We start from the raw sequence: 17,236 nt of genomic DNA, 5'->3' as shown, positions 1-17,236 counted from the left end.
GTTCTTTTTAAAAATATATTTATAGCTGGGCATGGCAGCACATGCCTTTAAATTCCAGCACTAGGAGGCAGAGGAAGCTGGATCTCTATGAGTTCCAGGCCAGCCTGGTGTACAGAGCAAGCTCCAGGCTAGCCAAGGCTATATAGTGAGATGGTGTCTTATAAAACAAAACTTCAAAGAATTCAAATGAAAAGGAGGGCTGAGAATAATGATCAGAAGTAGAGCACTTCGTCAGTATGCAGAAGACCCTAGGTTCAAACTGAAGTAACAACATCTCCTCTCCAAAAGGAATAAAGCACACAGGAACAAATTTAACAAGGTAGCATAAAGTTTGTATATTGAAAGCTGAAAAACATGAAAAAGTTAACAATGAGAGCAAGAAGAAAGATATTCCATTTTTATGGATTAGAAGAATTAGTATTACTAAAATATTACCATATATTGCTACAAAGATACAACACAATTCTTATTACCCTTTCAATTTCTTTGTAGAAACTGACATAAAGAGCCTGAAATCTATATGAAAATTCAGATGACCCAAAATTGCTAAAACAATCTTGAAAAAGAACAAAGGTGAAGGACTCACTTGCTGATTTCAAAATTTTATATGAGTTTTTGATAATTAAAATTTAGAGTTGAATGTATAAAGCAATATACAAGAACTGAGAGTTCAGACAAGCTTAACCAGCTGACCTTTGACATAGGTGCCAATTCCATTCAAGGAGAAAAGGTCTTTTCAACCAAAGTGGTGTTGGGGCAACTGATTTGGTAAATGCAAAAAAATGGATCCATTCTTATATGCATACAAAAGCAAACCCAAGTATATCAAAGACCTATATGTAACAGCTAAACTTACAAAAATTGGGAAGCATAGGTATAAATCTTTGAGACACTAGATTAGATCATGGTTTCTTAGATATGACAATAAAGGAAAAATACAGACAAATTGTACTTCATGGAAATTTAAAACATTTGTTACAAATAATTTCAGGCAGGAAGTGAAAAGACACATTATAGGATGTGTGAGCATATTTACAAGTCATGTATCTGAGAAGCGACTTGCATCTAAAATGTGTCCGCATCTCTTATAAATCAATGAGATAAATAATCCAGATCAAACATTGGCAAAAGCTCTTAAAAGATATTTCTCCAAAGATACACAAATAGCCAATAAACACACAAGAAAATATTCAATACACAATTAATCACCAAGGAAACAGAAGTAAAAAGTACTACTTCACATCCACTAGGAGAGCTATAACAACAAGAACAACAACAAAATAGATACATGTTGGGTAGAGTGTGGAGAATCTAGTCCCCTCATCGACTGCTGATGAATCCACTTTGGAAAACAGCCTTGCAGTCTCCCAAAATGTCGAACACAGAGTTGTTGCATGATGCAACATTTTTGCTACTAGGAATATACCCAAGAGAATGAAAACATATGTCCTCATGAAAACTTAAACATCAATGTTCATAGCTGAACTAGTTATCCTAGTCCCCTAGTGGAACAATGCAAATCTTCAAACTGCCCAGTAGATAAACCAACCAATCATACAGCGAAACAGAAGTACTGACACATGGATACAATGACACAATATGGACAGACCTTGAAAAACATCAAGCTCTGTGAAAGAATTTGGATGCAAAAGGCCACATTATGAACGATCCCATTTTATGTTATCCATAACGAGTAAATTCCTAAAATCAAAGCATATATCAATGCTTGCCTAAGGCTGGAGAGGTGCTTGCGAGGAAATGGTGAGTGACCCGGAGAATAGAAACATTAGGGTGATGCTCTAAAATTGATAATGATAGTGATTGCCGCGTACTCTCTGATGTTACTCTACTGTAGTATAAACCTGCTGAATTGCACAACTGGAAATGGGTGGATTTTATGGTGTGTTCATGCTTTGTCTCAATAAAGCTGTTCTAAAACAAAAACAAATAAAAAGCACATCTGACCAACAAGCCTTACAAAGCAGAAGTGTACCACAATACCGTACTGAAACATCAAGACAGGATAGGAAGATGTAACACATTGCAAAAATCCAAGTGCATCTCAGTAAAGCCCAGGCCGTGACCCTACATGAATAGGCATCGGGCCCATCAAGAATTAAAGTGTTTATTGGGATGCAAAGAAATATACTTTAGAGGCAAGCACCGTACTAAACTCTTACTAGAATCTAGATTCTGGGCACCATAGTTTTAAAAAGGGATAGGTGGAGCTGGAAGTAGCCGATGTGGTCAGAGCTTCAAGCCTCACCCCGCTTCCGTACCCCTATCTCAATCACCTGAGCTGTAACTTGGTCTTGCAATCAGTTCTCCCAGCCCTGTATCAGATTTCACAGCCCAATCAGGATAGAGATGGCAATGAGTAGAGAGTCCACTGACCAGCTGGATACCTTTGAAAACTAAAATCTACTTGACTCTCCCAGGTAATTCAGACATCTCCACAGCAATCAATTAACTTGGACAGCTTCCAAGACCTCTCTGCATCTTACATGGACTCTTTCCCTCTCTGCTGTGTCCACCCCTCAGTCTCGAATCCATTCCTGATCTCCCTGGGCCAGCCATACTCAATACTGTGGTTAAGCTTCCTCTGGTGCAACAGACATGTGTTCATACCTTTCTCCTTTGAAACTTTTGTAACCTTGAGTTTGATTCTACTGCAATGTCATCTGAGGCTTACAGACTCACTCTCATGCCCCTGGGTGGGCGTGAGATCCATGACTAGCAGTCGGACCACCCTAAGTCTTCAACAGTAGTACTGATTTCCACTCTGCCCATTACTTATTCATGAAGTACTATGTTTTCTACTTCGCCAGAGCATACTCACTAGATTATAAAGACATATTATTCCTAACCATATTTCAAAAGCTTGTAACTGTAGAAAGAAAGCACTCCAGAAAGTAGAAAGTTCGTCTTGTCCATTTACACACACATTTATACATAAGTCCCACCACAGTAACAAGAGAATTTTACTTAGCAAATCATATTGACTTTATGATCCACTCAGAATCACTGTCATGCTGAAGGAATATATATATATGTATATGTATATATATGTATATGTGTATATATATATAATATATATATATATATATATATATATATATATATATCCTGTGAAGCAGATGACATTATTTCCCTCATGTTACAGATGAAGAAATTGAAAGACACTGAGAGGTCACAGAGCTTGTCCAAGGTCATACAGATATAACCTAGGCTGCCTGGTACCAGAGTTTGTATTCACAACTCTTTGGGGAAATTAAAAAAATATTTAGGGGCTGGGAGAGATGGCTCAGTGGTTAAGAGCACTGACCGCTCTTCCAGAGGTCCTGAGTTCAATTCCCAGCAACCACATGGTGGCTCACGACCATCTTTGTAATGGGGTCTGATGCTCTCTTCTGATGTGTCTGACAGATACAGTGTACTCATATACGTGAAATAAATAATTCTTTTAAAAAATATTTAGCATCACTTTCAGATACTCCAGCTGAGGGTGAGGGATGGGACCCAGAAATCTGCATGCCTAACAGATTCCTAAGGGATGCCGATACTGTTGGTACAAAGACTACGCTTTGATAGCCACTGCCCTGTGTTATGCTCCCTTCGAGACAGTAACACATAGCTCAGAGATATCTGGAACCCAAACAGGAGTGGTCAGGAAGATGGCATGACTTGCCACCCAGCCTCTTCTCTCATTCCCTCATCCTTGCAGGAGACCCATATCACAAGGAGGTCATCTTACTCGTGCCAGCCTCAGACACAATTAGCTAAATGTGATCCCATCCATTAAAGGGATTGATAAATCAGTCCCTCGCTGTGAGGCTGTTCCAACTGCTGCTGAATTAATGCCCGTGCTGTCACTTGCCTGGTGCCTGCAGCCAATTGATCTCACAGGCTAATAAGATTAACTCAAGATTAACTCAGCTGGACTGCCTACAGCCTCCTCGGGTCCCCCAAACTTGAGGAAATTCAGGCTTGTTCATGGCAGGAAAAAAAGCTGTCATTACAAAGGAAACAGTATTGAGGAAAAGGGAGGACTTTACGAAGTCAAGATCAGCTCCGGGTTCGGCTGTGTGAGCCCAGCTCAGCAAACGTTGATTGGTGAACACGGGGAACTAACTGGTTCAGCACTAACAAGAACAGAGATTTGTCCATTTGACCAAGAAACAATGGTTGGCAAGTCTGGACAGTTATATTCCAGGGCGGCTGTGCACCTTGGAGCTGGACTCACCTAGCTTTGAGACTACTTCCACCTAACCGAGCCGTGTGGACTCCCTGAGCTTAGGTTCCCTCAATGATAACTTTCAGAGAAATTAAAGGATCATAGGGCTCAAAGTAGTGCCTGGATCCTGGGAAGCACCTATACTAAGGACCTGCCCAGGCGGACCAGCAAGGATCATTACCCAAGGACATGAGTCTGGTAGAGATCAGTGCTCAGTGATAGATGCAGTCAGGACTCATTACAGTTAATTTATTTTTCTTTTCATTTTTTGAAATCCCTTAGATGTGGTTGTAGCTTAGTAGTAGAGAGCTTGCCTAGTATGTGTGAGGATCTAGGTTCAGTTCTCAGCACACATATGCACAAGAAAGAAAGGAAGGGAAGATGAAAAGGAAGGAGAAAAAGCAAGCAAGCAAATGCTCTCCTAACGTCTACCTTCATAGAGGTCACCGCTGCTAGGTAGTGGGTGCTTTGATGAGCCACTCAGATCTCACCTCAGGGATAAATGATTACCCTCTCCTGAGAGAAGAGTAGCCAAAAGAAGGCATTTTATTATCTAACCGCTTTGAGGATTGCTTTATCTAATGTCATACTTCCTTCTCCACCAGCGACCTCACCCCTATCAACTCGGAGAGCTTTCAGCTTAGCACCACAGGCCTGCCCCTTCCCTGGATTGAGAAGGCATTGGGAAGGGGGTTTGTTTTGACAGCACTGAGTTTACCACAGTTCCTTGGCCCACCCACTTTCCAGAGATGAGGATCCCAGTTGATCCCTGCAACAGCCATCCTGCACTAATTCCAGCCTCCCAGCTGACTGGGCATGGAGGGAGGTTTGTGGGGTGAGCAGGTCTCTACCACTGACAGACAAGATAAGTCACTGCCACCTTCCCACTTCCCTTGCCTGCTAATAGTTTCTAGACAACTTCTCTACAAATTTGTCAACTTTTATCTGTCATGCTTTTTCTTTTTCTTTCAAAAAACAAGTTTATCACAATTAGAGATCAGAGCAAACAGACTGAACGAGGAAAATCCTAATCTGACAGGGGAGGCAAGCACTGTCGATACCTTGGGTATTCTTTCTGAAAGAAAGAATCTTTGTCAAACAAAGATGCGATCATACTGTAAACATTACTTGGTGGTTAGTATAGGCTCTCCCTTGCTACCATGATAAATATGTATGGCTTCGTTACCTTGTGAAAACCGAGAAGCGAAGGCTCAGAAGCGTGTCAGAAACCTTATCCAGCTCCCTGACGCATCAGATGTAGAAACTGATGTCCGGAAAGAAGAAGGGCTTTTTCTCAGGTTCTACACTGAGTGAACCTGAGAGACTCCTCTCCAGCCACTGGAGGCCACCCAGATTACCTTCTGACCCAGCCAGGGGACTGTGTCTTTCTTTTCAAATGTCTGAGTTGCCCAACAGGGTTCAAAGCAGGAAAGAAGAAGGAAGTGACATGTATATAAAAGTATTGCAAGAAAACGAGGCTAGTTCAGCAGTGTGCCTGGGTCCAGATCACCTCAAAGGGTTCAGTGCTCTGCCCTCAGCCAGGAATCAGATGCTATGCATAGAGTTCTCTGAGAAGTAAGAAAGCTGTGGACCAAGTGCTCTTCTCCGCTCCTGTTTCTTGTCTTGTTCCCTTGTAGCTCCGCCTCCTATCTTTTCCTTGCACCACCATCAAAGAAATTTTCTTCTTGCAGTTCACTTAGGAAGAGGCTGTGGATTATCTGATATGACACCAAAAGCAAGCAAGCACGGCAAAGGGAACAATAGATAACACTGGAGTTCATCGAGGTTACAACCTTTTGAATTTCAAAGTTTACCATGAAGAAAATGAAAGGGCTCTGGCACAAGATCAAGGCAACCAAAATTCCAGCATGGGTGGGGGAGGAGGAGCTCATGAGGTCCCACCCCTAGCTGAGGAACTACAGGTAATTATGGCTGCTACTGAAGGGACAGGCAACTTACTTTAGATGCAGGTCCTGATAGGCTGCCCAGGCTGCAGTGGATGGTCCTACGCCCACAGACAAACTGGCTGAACTAAGTGGTCTCAGTGGGTTTAAGGAAGGAGCACATTTATGTGCCCCCACATTTATGGGAGGAAAAGTGGTGGGGGAGGTAGGGAAGGAACTGGAGGGAAAACGAGGGCTGGAATTGATCAAAATGTGTTATGTATGAAATTCTCAAATAACAAAAAGAGGGAAAAAGAAAAAGATTAACTCAAAAAATGAAGAAAATACTTGCCAATCATATAATTGATAAGGAATTTGTAACTCGAGTACTGTATGCTCTGACAACTCAGTAATAAAAAGGAAGAGCTGGAGAGATGTTTCAGTAGTTAAGAGCACTGGCTGCTCCTCCAGAAGACCTGGATTCTATTGTGAGTACCCTCATGATGGCTCACAACCATCTGTAACTCCAGTCCAGGGGATCCAATGTCCTCTTCTGGCACTGGATTCATGTGGTACACAGATATAGAGGCAGGCAAAACACCCATAAACATAAATAAAAAAGAATAAAGGCAAATAACAGTTGGGTATGGTGATGCAAATCTGCAATCCCAGTGCTGGCCTTGCAAGGGCTGGAAGCTCAGTTTGAGGTCAGCCTGGGTGCATACGAGGAGCACCGGGCCACTCTGGGCTACAAAGCAAAACCTTGTTTCAAAAGACCAATAAACACAGGACAAGAAGCCCAAACTCACACGGGAATACAAACTAAACAATGGGAACCACTTCATACCCAGTAGAATGGCCAGCATCAGGAAACTGCTGATAACTATGTTGGGGAGGAAAATGGTGTAGCCACAATGGCCTGTAACAGCCTGGTAATTCCTCAAATGACTAAACAGAAAGCTGACACCCCCTGAGGTGGCGTGAATGAGATGTCTCCCCAAAGTCTTAGGCATTTTAATACTTGGCTCCCAATTGATGACAGGTGAGAGGTTCAGGAGGTGTGACCTTGCTCGAGGAAGTATGTCACTGGCTTTGACTTGCAATGCCTGCTTCTTCCACTCAACATCATGCACTTTAACCCTCAGCAACTGTAAGCCCAAATAAACTCTTTCTTCCGGAAGTTGCCTTGGTCATAGTGTTTTATCACAGCAACAGAAAAGTAATGAACACACCACCCACATGTTCATCAAATGATAGTAGAAAAAGAAGAACATTTGGACATTATTCAGTCATGAAAAGAAACAACTGCTTCGCTATGGCGTAACATGTGGGAACCTGGAAAACATCATGCTAAATAGAGAAGTCTGTCACAAAAGGTCCCACATTGTATGATTTTGTTTATACGAAGTGTCCAGAAGAGGCAAATCCATAGAGCTTGAAAAGAGATAGGTGGTTGTCTTATGGTAGGGATGGATGGAGTGGTTGGTAAAAGGAGAAAGTTACTGCTTGTGAGCGAAATATGTCTTTTTGGGGATAATAAAAAGTCCTTGTCTCAAATGTGGTGGTATTTGCACATACCTGGGACTGCTATGCCGAGACTATTGGACTGTATGCTTTCGATAGGTGACTTGTATGGCAAGAGAAATCTAGTTCAAGCTGTTAGTAAAGAAAAGAGGCAAATCACATCCCATTGCTCTCCCCACTCTTTCTGACCACACTATGTGCTAAAATCAAGTTCTTAGCATGAGCCATGGGCTGAGCTAGCTGGCCTCTCCATGCTCCCTGCCTCCAGTCTGCTCATTATTCTCTTCGCTTATAGCTTTCTCATCAGAGAGGCCTTCTTGCTGCCCCTCAAATATGCCAGGCCAATTTCCAATGTTAAAATCCTCTTGCATCGCCATCCACTCTGCCAGAAGCACCACTTGAATGTGCTCAGAGAGAACCGTCAGGAAGGCTTTCTGTGATGCTGTGTCCCCATCCTAATCACTCTAGCCGTATGTGTCACTATGCTTTTCTTCACAGTACTTACCACAATTTCAAACTTTTCTCGTTTATTGATTTCATTATTAAACTGCTTGCGAAACCAGGCCGGGGGCCTCATCTGTCTTGGTTGCCAACCTTGCCATAGTCTGAGGCACATATGAGATGCTCAGTAAACGCATGTGGGATGAACAAGTGCATGAATTCCACTTCAGCTGTTTTTGAAAATATCCACTCCATCCTCTAAGGAAGACAGAATATGACTGTCCCTGCAGCCCTTACCTGGCCACTAAAATGAAATGGCTCTTACAATTTTTCCTTCTCTCTCACCTTTCCCCAGAAAGGGTCTTGCTATATAGCCCAGACTGGCCCTCAGTCCCCTGATCTTCTAGCCTTCAACCTCCCTAGCACTGAGATGACAGGTGTGTGCCACCGTGCTTAGTCCTATAATTCTTACAGCTAGCTTTTCATGGAGTTTACTACTAGATGTCCTGCTCACACACCCAGCACCTTGACTGCATGCAGCCTTGGCCATAAATACCATGGTTGCTTGCTAACAGTTGTCCTTTCTACTGCTTAAGACCCTCCTGAGGGGAGGGGACATAATCGTCACCTCTGGAACCCTACAGTCTGATCCACAAGTGTCGACTTTTGTGTGCTTAAGTATTCGATACTGTTTTCTCTATTGGCCTGTTTATCTTTCTGCCCAAAGGCGAGCCCAGGATAGTCATATACCTGCCTGAAGGTATGGGTTCTCAACCCTGCTTGAACTTTAGAACCATCCAGGGACATTCAAATACCAATTCAGAGCTTCACGTTTGACTTACTTGCTCCGGGTTGTGCTCAACATGAACTGTTTTAAAAAGCTCCCCAGGCAAGCCTCCAAAAGCATTTACTGGGTCTCTATTATATGTCTGGTACCAGACAAACCCTGTGCATACATTATCTCTAATTCCCACAACACATTTTCACTGCGAAAAGGAGACTGAGAGAGACTCTATCAATTGCACAGGTCACAGTTGGTAAACAATAGATCCATGTTGAAATTCAGGTCCCTCCAGCAGTTAATTTCCCAACCTGCTCTGCAGAGGCAGATACAGTTTCAAGATATGCAATTGAAGAGCTGTTAATCTGACTTAAACATCATCTGATATATACATTCATGGAAACATTACCCCACTGATATGTGCAATTTTTATGTTTTTATTTATTAGCTAAAATGAATTCTAAAAGCTCCTTGAGAATCTTTTACTCATGGATATATATATATATATATATATATATATATATATATATATATATATATCTTAAAAGCCTTGTGAAAAAAAACAGATAAGGTTTCAACTGTTCAGAGCAGTGATACCAGAGGTAGAACCCATGGCCTTGCACTTGTTAGGTAAGCACCCCAACACCAGACTCCCCGCTCATTTTAAAACAATATATTTGAGACCAAGACAGAGCCCACTCTGTAGTCTAGCTACCTACAAGTTCTGATCCTTCTGCCTCAGCCTCCTGAGTGGTGAGATTATAGCCATGCGGTACGACACCAGGCTCAGTTAGGTTTCCTTCTACAAAACCTTTTTAAAATTACATTTATAGTCAGTGTGACAGCATATACATTTTTCTAGCACTCAGGAGGCAGAGGCAGGTAGATCTCTGTGAGTTTGAGGCCAGCCTGGTCTACAGAGTGAGCTCCAGGCTAGCTAAAGATACAAAGTGAGATCCTGTCTTAAAAAAAAAAAGACAGTAAAAACCAGGTATTGCTATTTTTTTTCAGGTCTAGTTGTCTTCTTCTTTTTTTAAAAGTGCTTTTAAAAAAAAGATTTATTTTACGTATATGAGTATAGCATTGCTGTCCTCAGACACACCAGAAGAGGGCATCAGATTCCATGACAGATGGTTGTGAGCCACCATGTGATTGCTGCAATTTGAACTCAGGACCTCTGGAAGAGCAGCCAGTGCTCTTAACCACTGAGCTATCTCTAAACTCCTAGTTGCCTCTAATTCCAGGAAGTTGGAAGCTTCAATTTGCTGCTGAGTAGGGGGTGCTAATCTGCACACTGCGTGGTGCTGGACATCCCTTCAGTTAGCTCCAGTTACAGGATGCTTTATGCCTTGGTGTATCCCACTGGCAAGGTCCTGCCGAGTGACCTATCTAGATGGGGCAACGGGATGCTAAACTGACCTTCATCCTCATTCCTGGCATACAGAGAAAAGCTAGGCAAATGTGTTCCCAAATCGTTTTCCACTATTTGGAAAAGTCCCTGTCCTCAAACATTGCACCTAACCTCCGAGGCCAAGTTACTTTCCTAATTCTGGTTTCTATAACAACACGACTTAATGAAGGAGCAATTTTTTCTTAAAATAATTTGACCCGTTTCCATATCAACGGGGGTTTATTTTGGTGCTGTGTGCAGTGAGGGCTTGGTAGCCAGCACTTGTCAACACCTTCTGCACCTTGGGAAGGACTGGAATTTCCAAGGGACATTGAGAAGTGGTATCCAGGTAAGCTGAGGCCACAAGGAAAGCAACAGTGTTGATACCTTAGAACTTCCTTCTTGGGAGCTTTTGTGGTGTGAGGATAGAAGAGGAGGAGGAGAGACAAGCCCACTCAAGGTCTTTGTAAAGTCTGTGGCTTACATATACAAACACCACATTGCTGGACCTCCCTCATGGGAACCATAGGCCAAGAGGGGTGACAGAAAGGGGCAGAGCTACAGAGTGTGCATAGTAAATTATTCCATCTGTGGATGACTATGAGTGGTCAGATTTAGCAAGCAATACTAGCTGGGATAGGCCTGCACAGAGGTCTTGGGCAAGCAGTGTCAAGATTCCTCCCTGCCCTTGGGGAGTTAATTACTCAGAGGCTGCCCTCTAGGACACTGTGTCCCAAGACGTTTTTGTGCTTAGGAATCCCTAAGTCCCCAGGAATCTTGCTGAAAAGTGGGCTGGGGTTCAGTAGGTAGGAAAGGGGGGCACACAGAGGTTCTGCATTCTGCATGTCCTCCCAAATTGTCATATCTTACTCTGAGGTGCAAGGAGCTAGGCAAATTAGAAGTTGGAAGAGAAACATTTCAGGGCCACTGGGAAGTCCATTTCTAGCATCGTCCAAAAGACGCTCAGCCCTGTGGTTTGAGTTACATTTCCCACTAGAATGGGGCTCCTTTTCACTTGAGTGGGTGGGGAATTCTGTTTTGCTTTATGAGGTACTTCTGGGGTTATTATTAACAAGAATGTAAACATAGAACCACCAGGGTGGTTAAACAACTTCGGCTAGTGACCACCAGAATTGCTTCAGTTCCTTCCTGAGGAAGTTCAAGTCCATCAACTGACATGGTATGGGGAAGAAAGAGCCCATAATATTCTCAATTAAGCTTCCACTTAATGGGGCTTGAGAGATGGTTCAGCAGTTAAAAAGCACTTGTTTCAGAAGACCTGGGTTCAGTTTCTAGCACCTACATCGTGGTTCACAGCTTTCTGTAACTTCGGTTCCAGGGGATCTGAAACCTTCTCCTGAACTCCTGGAACACACTTGGTGCACACATACTCATACACATAAAAGAAATAAATCTGAAAAAAAACTTTTTTCTTTTCTTTTTCTTTGTTTAAAGACCATGTTTGAATGCTCACTTTGGAGTGATGCATTATAGGGAAGCCAGCCTAAGTCACATCACTTCTCAGTGGTCCATCTACATAATGGAGTTAATCACACCTAACTTATAGGGATGTTTTCAAACATTAAAATAATATTTGTAAAGGGCCTAAGATATAGTTGGTGTGGTGATAATAAGTTCTTCACTCATTGAACAAGTGCTTATGGGATTTCTTCTGTGCATTGGTCACATAGAGACGGGATGCAACAGTGAAGGAGATGGAGTTCATAGTTGAGCAAAAGAAATATGTCGTACAACAAGAAAGCAGCCACACAAAAGAGTTGTAAAAATAGCATGTCTGGACAGGGAAACAGCAAGTACAAAGGCTTCAGAGTGGGAGAGAATGAGTATAGGGGTCAATGTATCTTTGGAGCGTGACTGAGGGGAGGTATCGTTTTTAAAAAAGATATTGCAGGGCTGGAGAGATGGTTCAGTAGTTAAGCGCACTGATTGCTCTTCCAGAGGGCCCGAGTTCAATTCCCAGCAACCACATGTGGTTCACAACCACCTGTAATGGGATCTGATGCCCTCTTCTGGTGTGTCTGAAGACAACAACAGTGTACTCATATATAATAAATAAATAAAACTAAAAGAAAATATTGCAGACATGGACAAGAGCCATATTGCCATGAGGTCTTATAGACCATTGGTCAGGACCTTAGATGTGATGCCTAGCATAAGTGAAAGTTACTGGAAGGGCTGATTCAGGGCAGGAATGAGATGCCATATGACCAAACTGGCTGCTTCATGGCCTGCACTGCTGGTAACCTAGGCTCAGTGTGTTTTCCCTCCATATCTGGTTGTATGTAGGTCCCCTGAATTTGCAGGACCACCAAAAGACTCACTAAAAGGCTTTGGGCGTAGAAGCGGTGTGTGGCTCGCACATGCTGTTAGTCTGCTACAATTGGCATAGAGTAGCCAACAGGGACTGTGTGGTGGGCAAGCCCCTCTGCTCTGCAGCATCCTTCACAGGTTCAAATCCTTACTCTGTCACTTATTTATCTATGAGACTGTGGGGAAATCATATTGACATGATGGGCCTCAGTTACCTCACATGGTAAGGATGTAGACTAAGGCATAAAGTATTACGTTATCCAAAGCTATCTGAGGTGTGTCTAAGTATGTACTTCACAGGGTAGGTGTGGAACTGGGTTTCTCTCTGACTGGTGCCTAATGTGTATGACAAAAGCCTGCTGTTTAGACAGTAGATGGGTGATCTCTGGTGAGTTAATGGATGGGTAAGGGCTGTCAGTGTCACAGAACCCTGAAACACAACAGCTAATTTGTGGTTGGGACCACAGGGAGTATCCATGTGCCTGGGTGCGCAGATTTCCCCTGCTACTCTGAGGAGTCACCAAAACCAGTTGGTGTGGTCTTCTAAACTGTCTATCTCTTCTTTCCTCCACTCCTTGGCGCCTCCCCCAGTCAAAGCCCTATTACTTCTCATCTGGCTAACTTCAAGCGCGTTGCTACTCCTCCTCCCTCAGAGCACATCTTGCTTGCTTACAGTCCAGCCTGCCCACCCGGAAGGGGACAGCACTCCTCAGCTCCAGCTGATGCCTCCATTACAGCCACATTATATTTAAAACCAAAACCAAAACCAAACAACATATTGGTAGCCTGGTGTGTTGGCTTGAGTCTGTAATCCCAGCACCCAGGAGGCTGAAGCAGAAGGAATGATACGAGTCCAGGGTCAACCTGGGCTACAGAGTGACTCAAAAGAGTCAAAGAAAACAAATACATTGGCAAACCGATTCTTTTGGTGCTGTGGATCAAATCTAACATGTGGGGCACACATTCTTCCATTGAAATACATTTCAGACATTCATTTGGGGGTGGGGGAGACTGACTGTCACTATGTAGTCTAGGCTGCCGTTGAACTTGAGATCTTTCTGTCTCAGCCTCCCAAGTTCTAGGATTGTAGGCATGTACCAAAACTCATGGCCATTAAAATTATGTAAAAATCTGTGTACAGTGAGAAACGATGGTCAGGTTATACTTGGCCTTTTAGCCTATCAATTTCCAAATGCCAAACTCTCTCCCTCTCTCCTCCCCGCCCCGCTGTGTATTCCATTTTTTCTGCATCTACTCTAAACTTCAAGTGTTGAGAAGAATTTGTGCCTTGTCAGTTGGTATGAGCACATGAAAGTCAAAATCAAAAGCCAACTTTTTTGATTTCTGTCTTTTAAAATGAAGCTCCGTCTCCTTTTTCTTGGCTGCTCTAACAATATCAGGTTTCCCAGGCAACCTGCAGGCCTCAGAACAGGGCTGTAACCTCAATATGGTGACCCCCCTCTCTCTGAGATATGGGTCACCCCAAAAGAAAGGAAGGAACACGGAGACCACAGAACCAGCTTCTGTGGCACCGACTTGCTTAGTTTGGTAACCTCTTAAGCACAGACTGTGCTGAGGATGGCATTGGCTCCATTCCCTCCAATTTCCTGAAGCCATGCTGTGTAGCTTGGTTCTAAACGGGAGCCACTGGAGGAAATACCAAGGACCAAGAACTATAGTTACCGAGAATTCTAATTCCTTTCATAACCAGGCTCTTTGGTCATACAGAGTACATAACTACTCTGGAAGGTTGCATGAGGCTCACCCAGAGGCCTGGGTAAGGGAGTTGCATTTTTTTGCATCACTGAAGACTTTGAACTGCTGCCTAGACCTGATACAGAACCAAGGCACCCATCCCTAAGCTAGCAGGGTGCTGATTGACAGCTCACATTTGAGCCTGTCCAAGGTAACTCCCCCTTGTCTGCACCCAGAATGGAGACAAGACAATACCTTATTAAGACAATAAAGGTAGGGGTTGGGGATTTGGCTCAGTGGTAGAGCGCTTACCTAGGAAGCACAAGGTCCTGGGTTTGGTCCCCAGCCCCGAAAAAAAAAAAAGAAAAAAAAAAAGGGAAGGCCTAGCTGTCTGGTTTCTGTGAGGACCACTGACTGGACTGAGGTCTCTCATGCAAGTTTGAAAGAGTTTGACTCTTGTCTCTGACTCCTGCCACTGTCATTCACTAAAGCGACTGTTCTACAAAGCAGTCCCCAACAAGTTGCACAAGAGGTCGAGCTGGGAGATTTCAGTGAGTACAAGACCAACCTGAGCTACATAGTAAGCACCAGGCCAGCCAGGGTTACGTAGTAAGGCCCTTGCTCAAAATAAAACAGAAACAAACAATTCTTCCAATTCCCTCCCACTTCAAAAAGCAATCAATTACTAGCAAACCTCCTGCATACAAATCTGTTTGGAAATCTGGTCCCTGGAGAAACCAATCCCTTGTCTTGGCCTCGTTTCTATCACTGTCCTTTCTCTGTTGACGACTTCAATTACTCCAGTGCTTGCTTGATCAACTCAAATGAAGGGCGACTCCCAAATCCTCCCGTTGCCATGGCTGCACTCCCAGCCTGCCCGCTTGCATTTCCCAGAGCCAGGGAGACGTCTTCACCTGAGTATCTAAGTTTTTACTTTCAAATTCAACATACTGAAGGCAGAACCCTCGTTCATGGCCCCTGTTCTTCAACTCAAGTCTCTGTTGTTAATGTTGTCTAGACGCTGGAGACAGACTTCACAAACATTTCGGGCAACCCCTTGGCCAGAAGCCCTCAGTAACCACCTTGGTAACTATAGAATTCAAGAACCATTTCCTATTTTTTCATTCAAGGCCATCCCCACTGACCCCAATCAGCTGCTTTCCTATTAAGCCTCTAATACAATTTCTTAATATTTTTATTTTTTAAACATTTTGTGTATGTGGGTGTTTTGTCTGTGTGTATGTGTATACACTAAATGTGTACCTGGAGGTCAGAAGAGAGTGTCAGATACCCTGGAACTGAAATTATTATAGATGGTTGTAAGCTACTATGTGGATGCTGGGAATTGAACCCGGGTCCTCAAGAATAGCAGCCAGTGCTCTTAATTTCGTGTGAGCCTGGTTTCTGAGGCCAGAAGAGTTCATCAGATCCTTCTGTAATTGGGGTTACATACAGTTGTGAGCCACCATGTGGGTGCTGGGAACCAAATCAAGTCCCGTGGAAGAGCAGCCAGTGCTTTAACCTCTGAGCCATCTCTCCAGCCCTGATCTCTTAATATCCTTATGGCTTGGGTTCCTTTGGAAATCTGATAATAGCTATAGACCCTTTCTCAAAATGTTTTCACAAGCATAAAGCACACAGGATGGCAAAGGAAGTCAGCTGGATTTAAGGTTATCCACACAGACTTTTAATTCGAGGTAGGTAACCAATGCTTCATTGTCAACACAGTAAGTAACAGGATTTAGCAATGGCTCTGATAACTGCCATGATTTAGAAGTATTAATTGACTGGAATAAAGTTTCAAGATATCTGCAGCAGCTTCAGTGACACAGAAGCGTATCTGTGGTTTCTTTAGAGGCGAAAGTCTTAGATACTGCTAAGGCTACTATAACACACTGCTTGGAAAACAGACTAAATTCCAATTAGAGGTTTGTGGTCATCCAGCTGAGCACATCCGTGCAACAAGGACTCTAACCATAGCTATGATTGGCGATTAGTACTTCCTTGAACAAATGCCATATAGCCTATGTCCATCATGGTGAACGTGCCACTCTCTGTGTAGATCCTCTGCCACAAGATACCGGAGCCCGGAGCAGCACAATACATTGCCTGCTCAGCACAGAACGCAGGTGGGCATTTTCACTGGACTTCGTACTCTCTGGTTCCAGTCTTGCTTCAGTGACTTTACTTGCCTCCACTGGCCCAATTAGAAAGCCCTGTGGAGCTTAAGAGATGGTTCATTGCTCTTGCAGAGAACCAGAGTTCAATCCCCACTGCCTGTATGGTGACTTACTACCATCTGCAACTCCAGTTCAAAGAATCAGACACCCTCTTCTAACCCAAGAGGGTACCAGGCATGCATGTAGTGCATACATACATGCAGGCAAAACACCCATACATATAAAACAGATGAATTGTCTAGCCCGGTCTACAGAGTGAGTTTCCAGAAAAGCCAGGGCTACACAGAGAAACCCTGTCTTAAAAAAACAAAACAAAACAAACGAACAAACAAACAAAATGTTTTTTAGAAAAGAACACCCAGGATTCATGTTATGGAGCACCTAGTAGAGTTTAAGTGACCATGATGCTCTTGGGCTTCCGGGATGTTGTCCATCTTTCTCTTGCTACCATGGCATGCAGAGCATAGCACAGTCTTGTACAATGAGAAATCCAAATTGCAATTGTACCCGCATTAGGAAACACTGGGTAGACACCCTGAAACAGCTCCCTGAGTGCCTCAGTGGTCCTTATTGATCAGAGTGCTCTCACCTAAGGCAGAATCAACTGAAGCACATTTTCCAGGAAAGCCTTTTTTTGAGCAGCCTCTAAATTGTGACCGGAGGGACCACTGCCACCTGGAGCAAAAGGATGCTTTGATGAAAAAAAATTTTCCTAGGCAGGAATTATCAGGAGCTAGCCTTCTGCTCATCTCCTCTGCTTTCCATGAACCAGTCTGA

General features: G+C 43.4%; 1 protein-coding gene across 13 annotated transcripts in view; it reads right to left on the bottom strand.

Annotated features, from left to right (window-relative positions):
• Positions 1 to 17,236, bottom strand: part of Nhsl2 (NHS-like 2) — a 239,488-nt gene that overhangs the window by 35,299 nt on the left and 186,953 nt on the right. For 3 of the 13 annotated variants that reach the window (XM_063280445.1, XM_063280448.1, XM_039100215.2), the window contains exon 1: positions 5,421 to 9,310. The exons of the other annotated variants lie outside the window; for them this stretch is intronic. The gene's annotated coding sequence lies outside the window, so the exon portion shown is untranslated. Of the gene's footprint in view, positions 1 to 5,420; positions 9,311 to 17,236 lie in introns of those variants that run through there. 13 annotated transcript variants of the gene reach the window in all.

The sequence above is a fragment of the Rattus norvegicus genome, chromosome X (genome assembly GCF_036323735.1).
Source record: "Rattus norvegicus strain BN/NHsdMcwi chromosome X, GRCr8, whole genome shotgun sequence".
NCBI lineage: Eukaryota > Metazoa > Chordata > Mammalia > Rodentia > Muridae > Rattus > Rattus norvegicus.
This window is presented reverse-complemented; position numbering and strand designations above follow the sequence as displayed.